Source organism: Dromaius novaehollandiae, chromosome 1 (genome assembly GCF_036370855.1).
Source record: "Dromaius novaehollandiae isolate bDroNov1 chromosome 1, bDroNov1.hap1, whole genome shotgun sequence".
Classification (NCBI taxonomy): domain Eukaryota; kingdom Metazoa; phylum Chordata; class Aves; order Casuariiformes; family Dromaiidae; genus Dromaius; species Dromaius novaehollandiae.
Genome location: NC_088098.1, coordinates 28,040,003 through 28,062,622, shown reverse-complemented (window position 1 = coordinate 28,062,622; position 22,620 = coordinate 28,040,003). Strand labels below are relative to the sequence as shown.

At 37.7% G+C, this 22,620-nt stretch overlaps 1 long non-coding RNA gene across 2 annotated transcripts in view; it reads left to right on the top strand.

Annotated features, from left to right (window-relative positions):
* The window catches only part of LOC112993784 (uncharacterized), a 46,332-nt gene extending 27,744 nt beyond the window's left edge, over window positions 1-18,588 (top strand). For both annotated transcript variants that reach the window (XR_003261781.2, XR_010388041.1), the window contains exons 2-6: window positions 6,819-6,960; window positions 12,392-12,606; window positions 17,001-17,260; window positions 17,573-17,759; window positions 17,889-18,588. This is a non-coding gene — a long non-coding RNA (uncharacterized LOC112993784). The remainder of the gene's footprint in view (window positions 1-6,818; window positions 6,961-12,391; window positions 12,607-17,000; window positions 17,261-17,572; window positions 17,760-17,888) is intronic.
* Window positions 18,589-22,620: the final 4,032 nt, after the last annotated feature.

The following is a 22,620-nucleotide window of genomic DNA, read 5'->3' as shown; positions in this document are numbered from 1 at the left end:
CAGATTTAATGCTCTGGTGAGCTTATATGTCTTGTCTTCTGTCCTATAGCTTATTCTGGTTATTTTCAATAGCACTGAAAAGCAAGTTTGCACGCTGATGCCACATCTGTGTGTGGAGGGCCTGGGCCAATGTAACGAGGTGAATAACTGTAAAGTTACCCTGGCCACCATTGCCCCTGCCCTTTTCCCACAGCTCAGACCTCGCCGCTGAATTTCAAGCGGGAGGAACGCCATGCAGTTAAGCAATTTCATAGAATAGCTGCAACCCACACTCAGTATATCTGTGAATTATTTTTGTAAACAAAAGTGTGAGGCAGTAACTGGCACTTCCATACACATTTCCTCATGTGACTTCTGTCACCCACATTTCACTGTAAACTGTACCTCACTGTACACCACCCATTCTCCCATCCAATTTCTCTTCACGGATGATCTTTCAGATCGTGCGGTGCCCGACCAAACCAGTCATGTGCCGCTCGAGCTCCCCTGTCCAGAGGGAAATACCACGTTTAGTTCCCTCCCTGCAGCTCCATCACAAAACAGCCCAAAGACTCTTATGGCTGGCAGTATTTCCTACCCTGGAAAATAATTTTTGAAACAATGATAAAAATCCAAACTTGGAATCCAAAGCAGTGATGCATTTGCTCTGGTTTCATAGAGTGTTTGAGTAAGCTCCTAGTCATGGGCAACTGTGGAAAATTCTGCCATTACCTGGGATAAACATTACGCTGAGTAAGGCAAGGTCTTTCACTTATTTAAACCTAGAGTTTCTTCAATTTGGGAGCTGTCTTCAGGTTTCCAGACTGCCTTGAGCTTCTGGGATTTGATTATCAGCTGAACAAAATATGCAGTAGGACCATGAGAAAGTTTACCAACAGGACCCTGGTATATGAAAGGGGAACCCAGAGCCATGTTAAGTATTTAAGTTGTAGTTAGGGGAAGAGTGTTATTCCCATAAGAGAATATTCATAAAGCTGCAAATTAAGGGATGATTTTAATCCTAAAACATTAACTATTAGAACATTTTTCAGTTACACAAAAACAGTTTTAACAGATGTTTTACTTACAGAAGAGTGAAAATAAAAGAGCATAACGCTCTTCCTCTTTTTTTTGCACAGAAGATAGATTATATTTGATTTGCATGCACCTCTGTATGCACAGTGTTTTTGGCAAGAAATAATTAATAGGAATTATGGAATATTTGGTAGGCCACATTGTTCTCCTTCAGGAAATATTTTCATTAAAATTTTTGATGTTTTTCAGTTGTGAAAAAGAGGAGATGGGAGAACCCTCCTGTGGCTACTTTAAAAGTCTCAGGTACCTTCGGTGATTAATGGAAGTGTAGTAGATGAAGCCTAGTAGATAAAGTTATTGCATATCACCGACAAAGCATCCTGAATGTTAAAAAAAAAAAAAAAAAAAGAAAAACTATTGCTTAAGCCATCAGACAATGTACAACGAACAGCCACGTGGGAAAAAACTACTCACTTAGGCCCCAGACTTCCAACAACCCATCCACAGAAAAAGTGTTACTGGAGCCCTGCTGTAGATAAGCTTTCAGCTGCCAATGCATTTATTCTTTTCCCTTGTTCTTGTGTCTTCTGACTGCCAAAAGCAAATTTGAGCAGTGCTTTGCTGAGACCTGTGTCATCAGCCCAAACTCCATCTGAGCCGCATTCCAGCACTGCTGGAACAACCTCATTCCAGTGTTTGAATTTTTTTCCCCACCACAAGTAAGTTGTTGGTGTTACTTAAATGATTAAGATCTAGTCAGGTGAGAAAGAGCTTGAAAAACTGTGAAATCAGTTGCTTCTGCTGAAACAAAGAGATCAAGATTGTAAGTAAGCCCTATAATTTTACATTGTATGGCTAGATAAAAATATGATGTATTCTACAATCCCTAAGTGTAGTTGAAGTTTCTTGCTATTTTGGATGGGGATGTTAAATGCCAAAAGAGCTTCCTTTTAGAGCAAGCAACTTTATGTGTAGAACCAAGACCAGCATAACACTAATACTATAGCCTTACTTCAAAGTTGCTTGTCAGGCTTGTTTTATGTTCCCATTGGTTTGGAAAGGCAGGCAGAGAATATTTTATCTCCGTAAGAATAGTGTCAATAACACGCTAATGGAATGGATACCAGTTTGGTAGCTATGGTTTGGAGGCACACCTTGAAATACATTGGATCTAATTTTGGAATTTGTTTGAAAACTTACCGTCCACAGTGACTCAAAATAAAGTTTTTGGTTCTCTGCTTTGCTCGGGCTGATCTAAAATGGGATAGCTAAAAGTGGAGACATTTCACATAACTAACCACAGAGATCTTGCTCTGAAAGGGAATCCGAGCACATAAATGCATGGGCTCTTTGGAAATGAGTACCCCAATGCAAATAACTGTTGCAGTGGCATAGATATGAATTGACAGGACTGCAGGACTGAGGAGAGATGAATGTAGCTGGGACTTAGCTACGGTGATCTTTCAGTGGGAAAAATAGAAGAATTGCAGTGGAAGCTTTGCTTGATGGTATATCAGTGGTTTAAACATAAAAACCCTGAACCTAAAGATGTTAATGTTTTTGATCGTATTAAGGAATGCATAGTTAAAAATGTAATTGAAAATTTTTAGAAATTTTTTTTCCAGACATTTCTGGAGCCTTAAAAATAAAACTTCCCCTTGTTAATCAATCTACTCTTTAGTAATAATTCCAGCCACCACACTCCTGAGAAGTGTTTTCCCACAGAAAATGGAATTGCTTTGTACGACTAAGCAGCCGAGGAGGTACTAACCCATCAAGCTGATGATGTAGAGCTGAGCTCCGGTGCCCAGGAAGAGCCGTGTTGACTTCAGTGGGGTCCTGTGCTTTCAGGGTCAGGATCTTAATGGTAGAATCAGGAGCTGATTAAGTAAAATAGCTTTTCCAGGAATGCTGAAAACATCTGAATCAACACAAATTGAAATGCACAAATTACCATCCATAATGAAACAGTTATGGTGTTTATTTTCCCTTCAACACCAGTGCTAATTTTTACTGTCTGAGTTGGTTATGATGTCTGCTTTTATTATTTTTCCATTTTACATCTCTGAATTGTAAATCCTAAATGTGACATTTTATTGAAATTGTACTGGTTTATAGAAACATTAGATGATTTTATGATGTATAGTGACATTGAACTGTATGTGCAAATTTAGAAGTATAGATTATACACACATTTTATGACACAATAAAAATACCTAGAGTTATTTTCCTTTTAAATGTATACACGGTACAGACTATGTTAATGTTCATTATTCCAGTTCTACTGTATGCAAGGAAATCTGGATACTGGAAGAGAGGTCCTTTGATCAAACCTGATTAAACCTTTGCTTCAGCTTTTTCAGCCTGTGGAAGAGAATTCTGCATGCCTGGAGAGACTGAACTTCTTTTCAAAAGCTTTTGGAGCATAATTCAATTCAGTCAGAGACACCTCTGTAATTCTCTACAAAAATAAGGAAATCTCAAAAGTGTTTGAAAAGGAGTGAAGTTGAACTTTGCTAGAGAGTTAATTGGGGAGGCTTAGGCAAGCTATACTTTTAAAATGGGTATTGTAAAGAACAGAATGGCTAGTGTGCACATTTTTTTTCCATACAACTAAAATTTCATTCTTTTGAAAGAGTAAATGTAAAAGTTGGTGTAACAGAATGATGTATAAAAAAGTACAGGTTTTTTTCATGTACATGGGAGAATTTCAATATAACCAGTCATCTGGCATAGCTGCATAAGAAAAAAGATTTTAAAGGAGTCTGACTGTTTCTTAAGCAAATGTATTTTTATGGAAGTTGCCAGAGTGATGATGCTTTGTGCTCAGTACTTTTATGTATTCAAAGGCAATCACTCCAGGGAAAAATCCAAAGACACAGTGGGGGGATGTAAGGGTATTTTTTCTTATGGTCATTTATTCTGTATTGGGATGATGTATGGGAGGTTTGTATATAAGAGTTATGGATGTGCATACGTTGGAATATGTGACATGAAAAATATCATCTAAGAACATGTAACTTTTTTCTTAGGTATGTAGCGCTATACATTTGCTGTGATCCTAAAATGGCTTCCTGATGATCTAGCTCCTAGGAAGTGGTAAATGAGAAAATATTTACTGTGATGGGAGAAGGGAGCTGTTTTTCAGGACTAGAGGGATGATACTATCTCATACTTGGGCACAGTAACTAGTAACAACTACTAAATATAGCGTTTTTCTAAATGTGTTTGTGATTTTCTGTGATAAATAATTAGTCATCGAATTTCAGATTTTTTAAAGTTTCTCCTTTCCACAAGCTGCTGAATGTGGCTCACTGAGGCTGTTCAGTTCGGCTTGGCAAAAGGGAGGTAAAACAGGAAGGACAGTGGCTAGCCTGGCTTTCTGCCAAGGACGAGGGAGGGATTTGTGTTTATTCAAAATACTGTTGGAGCTCTTCCTCCACAGAGAAAAACAAGGGGTGCAGTTAGAAGAGCTCAGGCTCGACTCTGGTTATATTAGGGTCTCCTTATACTTTATGGCCAAGTAAAGGGAGCTCAGAATAGCTGTGAATTCCATATACAGACACTTTCAGGCTAATTCATGTTGCCTGAGAAGTATAAAGGGGGGCCCGAGGTTATGGTGATGCAATGAAAATGGATTAAGCTGTCACAGAATAACAAGATGCTGCTCAGTGTCTGAGCCACAGTAAGTGAAGCGAGTGAGTGGGTGAGATCTTAACCTGCGACTGTCATAAAGAAAATAACTGAGTGTACACCACCTTTGCTTTGCAGCTCCTTCTTTTGAGTCCCAAAATTTCTGTGGTGTAACTTTGAACTCAGAATAATTAGTCTGTCTGAGGAGATGAGAGAAAAATAGCCAGAAAAGGCCTGGCTTTATTTTCTGTATCTGCAATTAGCAATTCTGGAATGAAAAAAGAAGTCAGAAGTAGAAATAATAAATGGACCTTAAGTTATTGTGTTAAGACTCAGCATGAAAAGAAAAAAGAGATGATATAGGAAATATGACATAGAAATTTATAGCATCAAAATGCGAGGCTGACTTTATACCAGTGTAGGAAAGCTAAAGAAAAATTTTAATCCAATTAAAAACATGACTTGTTTGCAAGAAGATATTAACAGTTTAATATTTCTATATTATAAATATATATTATGGGCTAGATATTCTCAGTTCTCATTATTCTCTGAAAAGATGAGACTGAGGGTAGAAAAGGTGGTGAGAAGAATAGCTGTAACTACCTTGAAAAAAGACTTATGCTAACAACCCATTGTAAAAAATCCCTTTCAGAAGCTGGCTTCCTCTGTAGTCTCCTTCAATTAGCATGAAGCCATCATGGATATACAATTATACTTCATTAGGGATCCATGAATCCAGGAAATGAAACAATCCATTCTCTTTAGACTCTGCAGACAGCTACAAGAGATGTGCTTTGTGGACCTAATCTGTTTTCCTTATGTTCCTGCCACGGAGGCAGTTGTTACAAAGCTTGTCTAATGGTTTGTTCTAGCTATATTTTCTACTTACATGGAAATGACACCACCTCTAAAAGTTTCTGTTCTTTTTTTTTTTTCCTGAAAATGTAAGTATTCCATAGGAAGATCAGAATCAATTAGTGCTCTAGTGAGTTAGTTTGCTACTGTGGCAGGGACCATCAGTAAAGCTGTGATTTATGAACTTCTCAGGATAAAAAAAGCAGAAGAGTTTGACTTACACTTCGCTTTCAGCAGATTGGGAAAGCCACAGATTAACTGGCAGCAAACAAAGCTTAGAAGTAGCTCACAAAATTGGAACAGATTGTTCTAAACCTTTTGCTTTTCTGCAGTCATGAAGGCCTAGTGCTTCGTTGTTTAAAAAGAAATAAATTTGTTCTGAGAAGCTGAGTCATTTAAATGAATTTTCATTGGTGTACTCAGGCACCAGTGCTTCAGAATAATGTCCTTAATTAATGACTTTTGGAAGAATGACAAAGAAGAATGAAATTAGATACATTCAAGACTCTGCTTTGGCAGTAATAGTTTGCCTAACTTAGAAAGTCAACTGATACAGGATTTCTGAAAAGCTGTTGAGAAATCAGAAGTTTCTGTAGAAAGTGCCACTGTCAAAAAAACTTTAACATTAATGTGGAATGTAAGATCCATGTTTCTGCATGACTGTTTGTATAAAGTAGTGACAGGTCTATTTAGCCTGTGTGATATCCATGTTTATGGAAGCTGTGTGTATGGTAGCGTGGAAAATGGTGAAGTAATATACGGGCTGAATTTTCAAGCAGGAGACCTGTGAGGCAAATGATATGTTTACTTGAGGCAGTAGACATTACTAAGTGGGAGTTTTCAAGTGAAAATCAGGCAACAAAAGTCCAAGATGGAAAGTTTCTGTGTCAAGTTGTGCAGATTTTTGAATGGATGGATGGGATTTGTCATCAGATGGAGAGCTTGTATAAACAGAGTGGCCACTAACATAATACTAAAGTGTGATAGAGAAAACCAGAATACAGAAAGCAGATTCAGGTCTGTTGTTTCTTAGACTGAGACTGATTTCTTGAACTCATATATTCTGAGTGAGAGACCTGACTGTGGGCAATCAAGCCAGTCTCTTGATCTCAGTGTCACTGTCCATTCTTTATCAATGTTAATTAGGCCGGGTAGAGACAGAGCAGCCATTCACCTATATCATCAGTGTCCATATCCTCGGTCTGGGTTATGCAGAGCTGGGACTTGAATATTGGTCTCCTCCATTCCAGATAGCTAGGCTGGCTCGCAGCTGTTCTGCGGTAAGCAGGCTGTTTTTCTGTCTCCTATTTCCAAAGGTTTTGGCTGTGTCGGCATTCAAGTTGAACAATTTTTTGGAATCCTGAAACTCCCAGTGAAAGAGAAACCGCCTACTCCCTGAAGTGCAATGGCTGTATCTTGCTGAGAGACAACTGCTAGAGCTCTGGCTGAAAGCTGTGGGTAGGCTCTTAGCACATCCACAAGATGGGAAGAAACTATAAGAAAAAAATATATCTCATGAAAAGTCAGATGTGACACTATGTGACAGAGATGAGAATTTTTTTTTCTTTTCATTGTTATGCTCTGAAAAATTGTGCTGTTTTTTTGACTGGAAATGAACTCTGAGGAAAAAGTTAGGATTTTTCTTTGTCACTAATGTCACTATTCATAGGCCTTACTGTGATCTTTCTCTCTCTCCTGTCTCTCTGCCTCTCTGCTCTTTCCCCACTGCATAAAGCTTCAATTCCAGAGAGCATATAGATGTGCATGTCCCTATTCAGTAGAGTAGTTTAAGCTCACGTTTGGATCCCAATGACTATTCGATGAGAGCATGCTTAAATAGACAGACCAAGCTGAATATATATAGTGGGCTAAATCAACTCTTCAATAAAGAGAATCACTGGAGTCAATGAAGTAATACTGGTGTAAGTGAGATCAACACTGGAAAATGGAATTAAACTCTAATTAAAACTGACATTCCATCATTTTTTTCATACCACTATAAAAATAGTCTCACTCCATCCTGTTCCCCATGGTAGTCCTTAGTTTTCTTTTATAAAAACAAAACAGATTATCACTAAACATCCTAATGCTTCCTTATTTCTGTATGAGTAGAATTCTACTGCAGCAATGTATGTGTTTTGGTTTTCTCAAAAGAGGGGAAAATAAAGAATTTGTCAAGAGGCAAGCTAAATCTGACATCTGCTTCACAGCAGAGCAAAGCAGCTCTGTTTTGTGTGGCATCTTTGCATCATAGTCTCACTACTCAACAACACAATGACAAGATTTAATAAAATGCAATAGAGGGGAATATGTTCTCAAATGAGATGTGAAAACAGATGTGTTCTTTAGTTCTGAAGAAAATGAGAGCATCACACTCAGTAATTTTGGACTACAATGACACACATTTTACCACTGTATTTTTAATGAAGTCCTTGTCATGGTTCCATTGTTAAGACTGCAAGACTATTTTTAAGCTCTATTTTATGTTGCTTTCAAACTTAAATTTTGAAAATTAGTCAGAAAAAAGCTCTAGAGTTACTCTGAAAGACAGATTTTTTTTCCCACAAAAATTGAAGAGTTTTATGTTATTACTATTTCTTTCAAATATCTGTGAAAAAAAGTGCAAAGATGACACCTGCCAAAATTACCTTAATACCCTCTGTGGCAAAGAGGATCACCTATCTCAATTGCCAGAGCAAGTGGGATTGTTAAATATCAGCAAGAAGAAAAGCTGATGGGAGAGACAGAAACTTGATGGACATGAGCAGTTAGGGAAAAGGTCTGGGTGACAGTCTATTTGCAACTGCTTGATTATCTAAGTTGTCCTGTTGTGGCAGATTATCTAAGTGGTGTTTATAAACCTGAGGAATAAAAGGATCTCCCAAGAGAGTTTTGCAGTCAGCCTTTGAGTTTTGTGTCTTGACACGTGGACCAGGACATAGTAATGGCTCATAAGTGGAAACTGCTCGAGACGTGGGCTAATTCATCCTCTAGATATTCTGGGCTGATAAAGCCGAAGTCTCCACTCTAAGCATACAAGGAAACAATGATGTTTCCAGTTCACAGCGAAGATCTGCCTGCCTTTCGGGTCTGGGGCTGGCTATACTCTAAAGATACGTAGGAAAGATGAGAAATGAACAGATGAGAGAGTGTACATTTACAGTCTGAATTTTGAGAGAGATTTATGATTGTTTTTCTAGAAGACTTTTGGCTTGGGGCTTAAGATTGTTTTGAATTGTACAATGTGATTTCCTTTCTCTCAAATATTGTATGAATTGTCAAGACATAAAGTCTGTTTTCCCTGAACCATTAATTTTCATGTTTGTAATTTCTTATGTTTGCTTGATTTTTGGCTGCTGCATTCTTTGCTAAACATTTCTGCTTTGATGTTAATCTAACCACTTCTACTAAGATATCTTGTAACAGTAAATGTTGTAGGGGGCATCCTTAGTGAAGGATAGTAGTAAAGAAGCCTGAAAGGAATATTCTCTAAAACTAAATACCATTTTTAATAAGGTCTCTGGCAAGTGACAAATTTCTGCAGTTATCTCAGAATTCTTAAAATGATTTGTGTTTTACTGTTTAGTAGTCCTACTAACCTAACTTGGAAGAATCTAGTATGTACATTTCTTCACACAGTAATAAAGTTGTTTGACAGCATGGTTTCATATGGTGAAGCTGTTCAGAATGCAGTCTGCCCGAGAACACTGGAGAACATATCTTGCCTACAGGAGATAAAAGCATGAAGAGGCTTCTCAAATATCAGACAAAGATAAACATTTCTAGGGGCTGCCAGCACTTTTGAAAGGATAATGCGTATTCTTAATAATCTGCCAAATTTGCTGTTCAAACTACATTTTGGAGTCAGATTGTACTCAGACTTTTAGTTAATGAACCTCTCTCATGCTCTATATATCAATCAAAACCAAGTACTCTCTGAGCTCATAGTGAGAAACAATCATAGGCACCTTAATTTTTTCCGAGTTTAACTGGCAAAGATGAATATTGATCCATGTCTTTCTATCCACCACTTTGACAGTACGGCAATAACAAAATCTGAATTTATTTAACTGACAACAAGACTTACTTTGCATTAGTGTAGGGAAAGAAATATTCTCATGATGTCTGGATCAAAGGTAGAAAATGATGATGAACAGTCGGACTGCAAAATGGAGCTGTTAGACATCTGAGTCTTCTCTACCGGAAGAACAGAAATTACCACAGGAAAAAAAAAAATTCTCCAAACCCTAAGCATGTAAAATTTAACACTATTTTAAATTGTGCTAAGTAGTACACCTCGTGCACTTTGATAGATCAATATATTCCTCTTAATGCCAATCACTACAGTTGAAGCAAAAAAATTGGAAAACAGAAGCGAAACAAGAAGGGTATTTACAAGAGACATTTAAAATTTTAATGAGATCTGTCTTGATGCCATTATATAAATGCCATGATAAAAGGTCTTGCACATTAAGCATACTAATGAATGTTGCTGCTTTCCACACCAAACTATGAACATAAACGGAAGTTTGAAGCAGGTCAGTTCTATCAAAAGACTTCAGCTTCTCAGAAAGGAGAGCTAGTATTAGTGTGCAGAGAAGATAATAATCTTTTCTAATCAAAGAACTGAAATTACTGGAATAAACAATAAATGAGTTAGAATCATGCAGCATGAAGGGAGGAAAAAAGAGAGCTATATATAATTTGTTATACTTACTTCTGACACTGCTTAGCTTTCTAAAAGACAAATGTCAATAGATAGTTCAGCCTCACAGTAAAACCTACGGTCTTTGAAGGCTCCGTATTTTGCGTAGCACGTTCAGAAGGGTGGAATACCATCTGGTTTATTAGTGGGCTGAGTGATGTCTAAAGAGCCTCTTCAGGATCAATGTCTAGTAACACATAAAATGTTTTCCCTTGAAAAGGGATCAGTTTGAGAAAGCTTACAAAAGCAATAAATCCTCTTTTCTTGTATTCTATAAGGAAAAAGGAATATAGTTGCAAAATTTGATTTCCTGTGACTCTGAGGCCCATCATAAATATTGGTGATCTCAGCTGAGTTGGTTATATATCCTAGAATCATTACATGTTTAGAAAGAAAATCTGTATCAGTTATGTATTTTCCTTATTCATTATTCTTATGTTTACATTCCATTGTTGTAATAAAACTAATAGCAGAGATACTAGTAATAAAACTATCCTATGTACAAATCAGCAAACGTTATCTGTTACATTCCATGTTTACGACTCCATCTTTATTTCCATCAGAGTGCAGTGCCAATATCATGTAACTTATGTGATCAGTGACAGCAAAATTATGTGCAGAGAATTCCTAAACTGGTAAACAAGAAATTTAAACATACTAAAACATAAGGATAAATTCATGAATAAGTTACTAATCACAAAAGAGGATTAACTAAATGACAATTCAGGATTATGGAAAACAATGTGTATTAATGCATGCTGTATCAAACAATGAAATTTGACAGATACTGCGAGTTCATGTAGAATAGAGCTAACAGAACTATTTTCTAACAGATGTTAGAAATGAAAACTGGTACTGTTTTCAGAAACAGAACAGTAACACAGTTACTGATAGGCAATATATAGAGTGTTATCATTTTTAAAACTAAATTCTACAGGGATTTGAAGAAAGTGGATGGCAAGATTTTCTATAAACAGAATATATGTAATACATAAAAGCTTCTGAAAAAAACTTAGCATGGAAAAAGCAAGAGGGAATAGCACACTTTTATTCTAAAATAGATCACATGCATATAGTTTCCTGATCCTGAAAGTGAGGAAATTCTTTACACTATTACTGCTTTCTGCTTAACTTATTTTCTTTGCATAGGGGGGTAGATGGATACAACATAGGGTACAACTTTGTACAAATTCTTTTGTCAAATATAATCACTGTTAGACAAAGACTAATATAACTCCAGCTACACCATTAATACTTTTCTGTGTTCTGGATATGCCAGTTCTAAAATCTATGGGGTAGCTCAAAACAACCACAATGGCTGGTGGTGATCGTCTTTGAGCAGTCTACTAATAATGTAAACAAGATAGCCACTGGAAACAAAACAAAACAAAAAACTTTTAAATTTTCTGACTTCTTGTAACACCACTATAGGTTGTTACAACATTTCAAATGAAGGGTTACTTGTACAGTAGATAGAGGACTTCCCATAATTTTATATACTTAAGGTGCATTTATGACAGTGAAATGGCTGGAACCTGTGTTAAGAGCATTGGCAGAGGGAGTTCTATTTTAACTTCTAATACAACTACGTTTTTAACAGATTATGAAAAATATTTGTTTGAATAATAGCATTAGGTGTTGAAATCAAGATAGGTTAGGCAATGTGAATTCACTCTTTGACTTGTATGGCTTGGGGGTTAGAAAAAAGAGTTATGTTTTAGAAGATAGGGACAAGATGGGGATAATTCAGTAATAAAACTATCCTATGTACAAATCTGCAAATGTTATCTGAAACAGTCCATTCACCTCCCTAACACACGACAGTTTGGGAAATGAAACCTAGATATAATATTGGAATATTCTTTTACAAAAAGTCATATGGTCCAGATCGTCTTACTTACTATAGAAACTGGACAAACACCAGATCTTTATAATGGAATACCGCTCTGTTCAGACTGTAAACACAATGGCTTAGATAAAAATAATAATGCCAAATCATTGCTTTTTTTGGCTTTGGAAAACCACATCTTAGCCAGAAAAGTTTTGTAAGGCATACTGAAGCATTGTCCAGGATTTAACTTTAATTTTTATGCAGCATACTAGGTAGTAAAATAGTATAATATAAAAGGTAAAAAGATAAATTCATTAATTGGAAAGAAAAGTGGCATTACTTGTGTTTTTCAGCTACGCATGAAGTCACCTTGCACCTTTGCAGAATCAAGACGTAGTCAGAAATTTCTGAAACAGAAACATATGAAACTGAATGTTACGAAACATATTTCCCTGGGAAAATAAGATCTTTGTTAAAAAGCCATTCTCTTCTGGATACTGCTAGACCTTATTTCTGTACTATGTTACACTGGTGAGATACAGAGCTGAATCTGCATAAAGAGGATCAGGTGAGTTTCGTATGTATATATATAAAAATCAAGAAAGGTCAAGAAAGTTTTAACAAATGTACCTGTTATTATGAGTGGTGATAAATACTTAACAGTTCATAAAAATATTGACAGGACATATGTTTGTAGGAATGGAGTTATATTCCCCAAAGAAGAATAATAGAAGGATACAAGCTATTAAACTATAATGGAATGGGTGATCCAATAAAAAATATCCTATAAACATTAAAAGGTTTGAATGTCCCTGTGAAAAGAAAGTTTTTTACAAGCAGTAAAGAAAGATGAATGTTGCACTGTGCTGTTACGAAAAAGCCGTATGTGGGATGGTGATAAAACCTGCCTGAGCATAACAGAGTCAGGCACCAACCATACTGTTCTGCAAGCCAGTCAAATAGCAGCTTTATTAGTTATACAAATCTATTCTGTTGAAGAGATGGATGGATGAAGAGACATTCTAATGCAGTATCATTCATAGTGAAAGTTATTAGCAATAGCTATCCTAACCCTACATTTACAATTTTGTCTCTCTTTTAAGTTTCTTGTTCTATAGGTTTTTTTTAGGATTCTTGAGAAATGTTGAGACAAGAAATATATCTTGGTTGAAGCAGAGGTGAAGATCTAAATGATATTTGAAATTTACGGACTGTATGTACTAGTCTGTGTCATGACTCAGCTTCAAGGGTTGATTTACCTGGACCTATTCTAGGATTCTATCCTGTAACTCCAAAATTCCAGAAAATCAAGTTACCTTAATGTCCATAGGAGTAGTCGGCTGGTCTGAATACATGATAGCATATTTAATGTTAAAACATTTGGAATCAAAGCATGCAGTTCTTGTGGAGACATGCTAGAATGTTGGTCAGTGGTCCCTTAAGAATAGAAGTATGCCTGAATTTTGAAAAACATTTTAAAGAAAATATGAAAGATCAAAAAGATAAACGGAATGAAGGAAAGTGATGAAGAGTATTGTTTTAAAAAAGTTCCCAAGCTATAAAAACTAGAGCAAGTCCCCTGCCCCCCAAAAAACCTAAGAGCCATGGATGAACAGTATCTGACAGTATCTTTTTAGGCTTGGTATTCAAACATAAGTTGATACTTTCAAGAAATGTATACAACAATTTAAAAGTTCTGAGATTAACTGGATCTATGACAAGTCAGTAAAGCAGAATAAACTCTAAGATAAGTATGACAAAGTACTTTGAAAAGGGCACCAAGGCAGATATGCTTCTAGCTAAAAAGCTTAAGAGAAAATAGGTATTTTAGCAAACCCACCAATTGGCAATAGAAAAGGACAAAAGATAACTAGTTGGAAGAAATATGAGAGTTTCAGACAATTTTATGGAGCATTTTATACTACTCAATGGTAGACATTTAATAAGATCATGCAAGAAGGAGATTTCCTTTTCTTGGAAGGAAGGAAAGAAAATTGTGATACCTAAAGCAAGTGAATAAACTGCTCATTATAGAGACGCATTTCAGTGATAAACATTGATGCAAAAGTCCTTGCCAAAGCGCTGGCAGACTCGGGAGTCTATTTAGACAAGAACATTCAAGTTAATCCAGATTTATTCCAGGCTAACAAAGTAAGATTCAAAGATCCCCAGCACTCCTAAAGACGCTTAAAGCCTAACTACCTTTTGAGGTAGCAATTGCCTAAATCAGAATGGTGACTGGTGAGTGATCAGACACTTCTGGAGGAGGCTGAGCTATTCCCATTCCTACTCTTTACAGTGTGCTTCAGTCTTCAGTGCGCTGGGTGGGCGCTGCCCTGCGCTGCGCTCGGTCCCCGAGGGGAACCCAGCACCGAGCAAGGGGTCCCTGGCAGGGATGTTCATGTCCCACTGCTTTGCCTACTACAGCCAAGGATTGCTGGCTGCCCGAGGACCCTCAAATGAAAGGAATAAAGCTGAGAGCAGGCACAGAACATTTGGCAGTCCTCTGATGAGCAGAGTTTTGCACAATTTCCCAGTTAAAAATAATAGTATTCCAAACATGTGGACTTTGTGCCATGCTGGGAAATAAATAGCTAAATTTCAGTTGCTGGGTATCCTAATTTCTGAGAAAAGCCAGTTGGACTATAAAACATGCTATTAACTTAAGTGGGTTAAAAGTGAAATAAATGATAAAGAAATGGATATGAATCCCACAGAAGATCATGAGGATTTTAAAGGCAAATTATATGTTCATCTAGTCTAAAAAAACCGAAAGATCTTAAAATGGGAAAGTACAGAGACTTTTTAGTGGGTAGAATGGTTACTATTAAAATGCATATGCTCCCCAAATTTCATTTTCTATTTCTATGTTCACATGAATTTTTATCACAGGCGACACTACAAAGACTCAGCACGGTGCTCCTCTGAAAACAGAGTACAAGGATTTGCATATCTGTATTAAATAGGCTTTCCAAGATAGGAGGTATTGCAACTTCCAACACCGTGGCATATTATTGTGCAATTTGGGTGAAGGATGTTCTGAAACAGTTTGAAAGCTTATTCAAAACTGTGGATTAAAATGGAGAGAAAATATTATGAGGAAATGGATTTCTTAAATGGCTGATGAATAAGAGAGAAACTCAGGCCAAAATGCTTAAAAAGAAATTCCTTTATTGAGGCTATCTTGAGATTCCTAGATAAGTATGAAAAGATGCAACCCTCTCCTCATTTACCACTATTGTTAGAAATAAGGATTTCCTCCCTAAACTCCGTGCAACATTTATTTCTGTTTGGCTAACCAGGCTAACCACCCTGTTAGATCAACTTTTGGGACAGGAGAAATAATTGAAACCTTGTTGAGAAATTTGTACTAACCCCTCACTAAGCAAATGGGGAATCAGTTCAGCTGGAGCAACGAAGGGAGATATAGTACAAGGGTTATTAATCTTCCAATTACATCTTTAAAATATATATATATTTTTAACACTCTTTATATGGTACCTCCCTCCAGGAAGAACTCGGCATGTATTTCTACTGGTGAGACATTAGTCTAGAAAGGCTGAAGAGAGAGACAGGGACGCTGTGCTCTGCCCCTGGATCCAAATATTCCAGTTGGGAGGGAGCTCTGTTGTGCGTGGTAATGTCCTTTCAGAGCCTTCAGCAGCCCCCAACAGGCAGGCCTGCTAAATGATTTTTCTTAAGCAAGTCAGAGCATTGTTAGGGCAGCTGTGATTGTCTATAAACACCGCAAGGTTTGAAATGAAAGACACTGTCTTTTACTGATATTGTGCTCCCTTTTGTGTTGGTTAGTCTAATAAAAGATAGCTTCTCCCCGGAAGCCTTCCCTACTAAAGAGTTTGTGCTGTGAAGTACTAATAGATTTCTTCTTCTTAGCTGCTAGGCTCTGAATTGCTCAGATGCGAAAGGCATTACTTCCCCTTACACCGATTGTATTCTTCTGAGAGAGGATGATATATTAAAATGTAGGACATTTTGGTATGGAGAAACAGTGGACCCTTAGTAACTTAATTACCTAGAATACTGAATCTTGATGTATAAGGTGGGCAAAAGTTCAACATACAGTAAAGCTGAGACTCTAGGAAGAGTCTTTGGCTATTTTAATCAATAACAATTATACAACTTAAGGATTTTCCTTCAGACAATATTAATCCCGAGGTAGACAGTGGATGCCCCTCTTACCTTTAATGAACAAGGTTTTTTTCCGTCTTAAAAATGTAATAACTTAAGCCTTGAACAGTGCCTGTATGTTTCATACATATCTTTTGATCAATATTCAGTTGCCTGAAGAAAAGATTTTAACTACCCAGCTGCCCTCACCGCTTCTGACTAGCCTTTGTGCAATGGCTTTCCCTATCAGCTTATCATCTCTTGGTCATGGAAACGCAGTCTTTCTGGATACTTCTTGGAAAAAATAAAATAAAAGCTATAAGCCAAAATGCAATTTTCTATGAAAAGCAGTTTTCAAGAACATTTTTAATTGGATTTTGCTGATGTAAATATTAATAGTTTTAGGTTTTTTCTTTATATGTTTTTCATTATAATTTACTTTTTTCTTTCTTGATGTATAGTACTGAGTTTAACTGCAGGAATATGCAGCCAATCACAAAGAATGTAATTAAAAAGATAATAGGAAAAGTCTTTATAAACTTCATTTTGACTATTATCTAGGGAAGCATTAATATTTTGAAGAAAATCTGACATCTTATATAAGTGTTATATAGGGTCTTAATAAAAGTTAGAAGGAAAAGAGAAAATGTCCTTATTAATCTATTCGAGTGCCAATAACTGTAATTTCCCTGATGAAAACTGACAGCATGAGGTGCTTCTGTGACATATAGTTTGCATAGTTGTATTAGATTTGTAACACATGGAAATGAGCTTGTATCCCTTAAAATACTTTGAACTGTTTAGTTGCTCTCACTCTTCTCTCTGTTCCACCAGAATCCTTGAGGAAAAGCAAAGTCCTTTCTTTGAAAGTGGGCGAGAAGAAGTTGCATAGCCTGTGGGCGCACTCCAGGGCACCTCACCAGGCCCTCCCAGCGCTCGCCATATCCCTAAATTTGCCTGCCTGACCTGGGTCCTGTATCTACTCAGGGAGCCCAGCAGCCGGACACGGGCTGCTTGGCTTTCAGTGCTCCTTGCAAGCCCGCGTTAGACCACTCACATGAACCAGGCTTGGTGTACATGATCGCCTGGAGAAGGTAATCACCTCCTTCACTCAAGGCTGCATGGCTAGATCAGAGCTAGGAGTATCCCTGTCCTGTCCTCAGGGTATGACGTTAGCATCTCCACCGCCCTCTCCCGTACACCTGGCCCAAAGTTACCCAGTTATGTAGCACAGGTCAACAAACCTGGAAGAAGACCCTTCCTGAGTTAAAGATGTATAGAATTAGGCTAAGGCCGTTTCCTAGGACACTAAGTCAACTAACAAGAGAGTAGCTGTCCTTCAGTTTATTTCTAGCAAAAACCAAATACCTTCACTAACCAATTGTCTTTGCTTGTCTCATTTGCAGTGGTCTTGGACAAACAAAAGGCTTTGTTCAAAGCACAATACTCTTATGACCACATCACCTTGTTATCGTCCAGAAGCTATGCAAAACACTTGGCAGAGAGGTATCTGGCTTTTCCTGTGCTGCTGAAGGCGCTCACTGCAGGCAGTAGACCTGAGCCATCAGGACAAGGTGTGAGTGAGTGCTGCAGGTGAGTTCATGCCTGGAAGCATGCTCAAACAGTCTTTTGAGAATGCAGGCCTGTGCCTAGCACCCCTTTTTGTGCAGCAAAATTTTGTCATACTTTCCAAAACCTGATTTGCTCTGCTTTCTCTGCCAGATCCTTTGCTGGATTATTTTTATTATCTGGAAGGGCTCTTTCCAGCTGCAAAGAATACAAAGAATTCATCTGATCACAAGTTGGAAAGATATGCAGATCCCAAGATGCCAAATCTTCTGATGTCCAAGGGCATCTCTCAAAACTTGCTCACTTGTCTCTCATTGGAAGCATCTGCCTGGAAGACTCCTGCTGGTGGTGCATAGACAAGGTGCCTCCTCTCTTCTCACATGGCAACCCAAGTGATGATGAAACCAAGGAGCTGAAGAAGGAGAGGCTGGGAAGGGAGTCGCTAACATTGAATCTGTGAGATATCCTGGCTGTCTTTTTAAGAAGAGAAGAGATAAATCTGGGGGTTGCATGTGAATCATGGTCAGTTGCATGCAAAGCTAGTAGTTTCTCATAAAATCCTCCATATGTTTGCAGTTTCTGAAATTTCCAGATGTAAACTGTGTTACAGATACTTTCTTCTATCAACTCTGGGATCTTTTTATAAAAAAAAAGTTTGTTTGAGAAGCTCTGTTTTCCATAAAACCACATAGATTTGCATTAATTATGTTGTCTTCCCTGAATGTGCTCTTGCTTGCATCCTTTGTCAAAATGCATGATTGGCCATGTGAGAGACAAATTTAGGGTTAACGTGTGATCTGTCCTGTTTACTGTTCTGAAGTATAAAATTTCCTTTTTTATGTTCATAAGAACATTCTTGGTGTTCAGAGTGGTTTAAAAACAGCAGTACAGATTCAGACAGCTTTTTGACCTTTTCTAATACCTGTGATTCTTAGTTTAGCTCATCCTTCAGATTAAGAAAAACTGTTTATTAGATTTTGTTAATGAAAGAAAATTCAGGATTTATTAATTTAATTGTAATTAATGAGATAAAAGTACTTTATTACATGGGAATACATCATTCTGTTTCATTACATGACATACCTATTAACATTTTTTTTCTTCTTTTTGCTGTGTTCAGATGACCTTGTCTATACATAGTATTGAACCAACATAATTTTTAGAATTTATTTTAAATGATTATTTAAATTATTTTCTCATTGTTTTACTTTAAATAATGTTAAATATAAACTTTGTGTCCCTATTTTCTGGAATAGAATGGCTTATAGTCAGCTAATCTCAGTCTGAAAACTGACTGTAAGCAAAGTGGAGTATATTGAGGAGAATTCCATCTGAACTTGCACGTATCCTCTCTTTTGTTCATAAAAGTGGAGCAGTTAATGAACATATATGAAACTCTGTAAAGGTAGTGAGATATTATAGGCATTTACCCACAGAAGGCAATAAACTGCGGGGAAATCTCAGCGCAGTTGAAGGGGAAAAAGAAAGGATAAATGGGTCTGGCTGTACAAAGGCAATCCAGACAAACATTTTTTTCATTTCAAACCCATTGCAAAATTTATTTAAGAAAAACTGGTTGTTTAGCCTCAGGCCTTCCTTTACTGTTGATAGAAATAACTTCTGTGCTCTTATAAAGCTCCTTCCCTAATACTTTAACAAGTGACAAAGGAAAACTTTTTTTTAAGCATTTTTTAGGACATCATCTCTTTCTAAGATAAAATCTGCATAAAACAGACAAGGGTTTATTGTTATTCCCAGCCCATTGGCATATTCAAATTCACTCTTGTATGGAATAAACTTCTTTTGAAAAGGCAGTAAAGGAAAATAGTAACTCTCTCTGTGAAGGAGGATCATTCATGATTACCAGGAGCTCTTTTAAGCATAACTGAAGTAGTCCATTCCTCATAAGAGTGAGAATGTTTAATGCTCTGTTGAATCAGGATATACTATTGTTACATTAAGTAGAGGAGGCAAGAACTGCATTTCCAAAACATCTCTGACAACTAGAAGCAATGAAGTACACTATTAATTACACTATTTTAATTGAAGTTCTCATATTAAGCAGTTGTCTTCTTTAGCTAGAATTCATTAACTATGTTATAGTATTTTACTTCTGTTATATATAGTATAAGTCATAGATAAATTGATTGCAGAATGCTTCAGTGGTTACCTAACATTGTCTTGGATATGTAGGAGGATGGGTAAGATGCAAAGAACGTGCTTTATTTGGGATTACCACATCAGAGGACTTTTTTAGAAGATGTTCAGCCATCTGAGGTTTGTGTAGGCCCTGAATGAAGATGAAACAGACCCATAGCCAGTGTTACCACGGAAAAATCTCTGCTCTCCCCTTGCCATTGATAGTCAAAATGTGAGAAAGAGTTTGGGCTGCAGGAACAAGGTTCAGCTGCCTCACCTCAAGGTGTGGACACTGCCAAACTTGTGTGCCAGAGTCTGTGTAGTTGTTCAAGTCACATTTTTCTCTCTCTTACTTTCTTGGCCAGCCTTGAAAGGAGTTGCTCCCTTTTTCCAGACTGAATGAACTGAATCCCCATCCAGATTTAAAGAACAAATGCAATGAACGTATTTTCTGTCTTTAGATGTTTTTGTCAGGTGAAAACTTGCAATCGAGACATTAATGCTGTCAAAAGCACAGTGTTATTGCCTTAAGCTAGCTGTGTTTCTCCATCTGACTTTTTAAAACCCCCTGGGACGACAGACTAGAAAAACCTAATATTTTTATTATTTCAAATGTTTCAGTTACAGATTTCTGTTTAATTCAGAGAAAATGTGGCTATCCATAATCGTTGCTATAGAGCAATAATGCTGAAACATATGTCTTAGAGAATGTATCGACATTGCACAAAAGAAAAGTCATTAATGTTCAAACTTAAAGGGTGAAATGTCTCTAAAGAAATTCATGGGATATCTGACTTTGCACATCATTCAAAAGTTCAAATTGAGACTTGAGGTGAGACTATGCATTACTAGTACTACCACAGTTATTAAAAGAGTTCCAGCTCTTTATCTCTAACAGGGTTCTCAATTGTCATACCTGTGTAATCTACCACGCTTAATATCAAGCTTAATGTTGCAATTTTCTATATTACAGAAAACATGAATTTAAGGACAATACAAGACATTCTCAACTGGTATACATTGCCATTAAAATCAATAGACATATGATAATTCACATTTGCTGAGGCTTTGGAATATCGTCTTTACTGAACACAGCATCTGAATGTGGGAACTTGGAAGTGTGAATAGCTGTCCATCATTTTCCACAGGATGATGTTAGCCTTTATGAAACAGTTATCTGACTTGACAGTGTTTCCTATTAGATCTGTACTGTTGGGTTCAATGTGTCATATGTGCAGAAGTAGTATTATGTTCCCTTTCCTTCTGCTCCGGGAGTCACCTCCTATAAAAATTCTTGAGCTGCGGGCTAAAATGTCTTCTCAATACACATCATTATTATGGATCCTGATAATGCCTCTTTCCTCTCACTTCCTGAATTTCCTGGCAAACCAATTTCATATCTTACAGATAGTCTGTACACAAAAGATGGGATGTTAGAATAACAGCAAACACATCCCTTAGCTAACTGAGGATATGTTAGCAAAAAAACACGGGAAAACTGAGAAGGTAGGCTAAAGTTTTCCAAATATTTAAAAATTTTCTTCGCAACAGTAGTTAAAAGCTGTATTAATTTCTCTAGATAGATTCTTAAAACTGATGCTAATATACCACGTTGAAATGCTAATAAGGAGCATAATTGACTTATTTAAAATGAAAATATATAAATTCTAGCAGTTGACAGGTACTGCGCTAGCAAGATTTTCTACCCCAGGATCATCTCCTAGAAACACTCCACCCGCTCCAGTGAGGCACAGCTCACAGAGAGCCATGTTTGCTGTTTGTCCAGGCTGATGCTGGTTGATTCAAATTGTTGCTGGAATATTGACATCCCGCTCTCCTGCCTGGTTCGGACAGTGGAAGATGGAGAGGTGGCGTTGCCTAGGATCACCAGCCCAGCCTCTGGAGGAGCCATGGCATGTGATGGGACAGAAGCTTGGGTGCTCACTTAACATGGGACGAGTGCCTATCCAGCACACACATTTCTGAGAGAACTCATTGTCCCGATCCAATATTGGGAAGGTTTCGTTACGATCCCAAGGGCGAGATTAAGACCCTAAAACCGGTCAAATATTGTATAACCTTTTAACTTTATTTTCAACAGAGTGGGGAGAAAAGGTGGGGAAAGGCGAAGGGGAGAGGGGAACAAGGGTAAGGGGAAAAGATAGAGAAAGTTGGAAAAGGAGAAGCGAAACTAGCTATCGCCACTCTGAGTCCGATGGTGTTCCGCTGCCTCCGCCCAAGATCTCCAGTCGTCGCAAACAAGCCCCCCATTCCCCCCCCTCCCCCAGTCTGCAGTTTTTATAGGTTCTTGCCCCGCCTCTGGGAGGTGCTTCCTCACTCCCCATGCAGATTAGCTGTCATGCGCAGTCCGCCCTCTCGGAACCTTCCAGAAACGGGCTGGGGGCAGCTGGGGGTCTCCTGCTCATGCGCAGATGGCAAATGAGCATGTGCGGTTCGTGCCAGATGTGCTGTTCCCCTAGAGATGACCTTCTGCCCTTTTCGCGCCCTTTTTCCCCCGTGCAGGTGCACGAGGTTGTTTACCCCGCGGACAGCTCCCGGGGGCGCTGGTGCAGCATTGCCTGATGCACCTTGGCGGCGGCAGATCTGCAGCAGCAGCAGCAATGTCGAGACAAAACCGCATTTCGTACCGGTTCTGTACACTCATGTGGTAGCCATTGTGCTACCTTGAGTTCAATTTTCCTAAAACTATGAGATTTACTTTTTAAGAATTTATTTCAAAACAGTA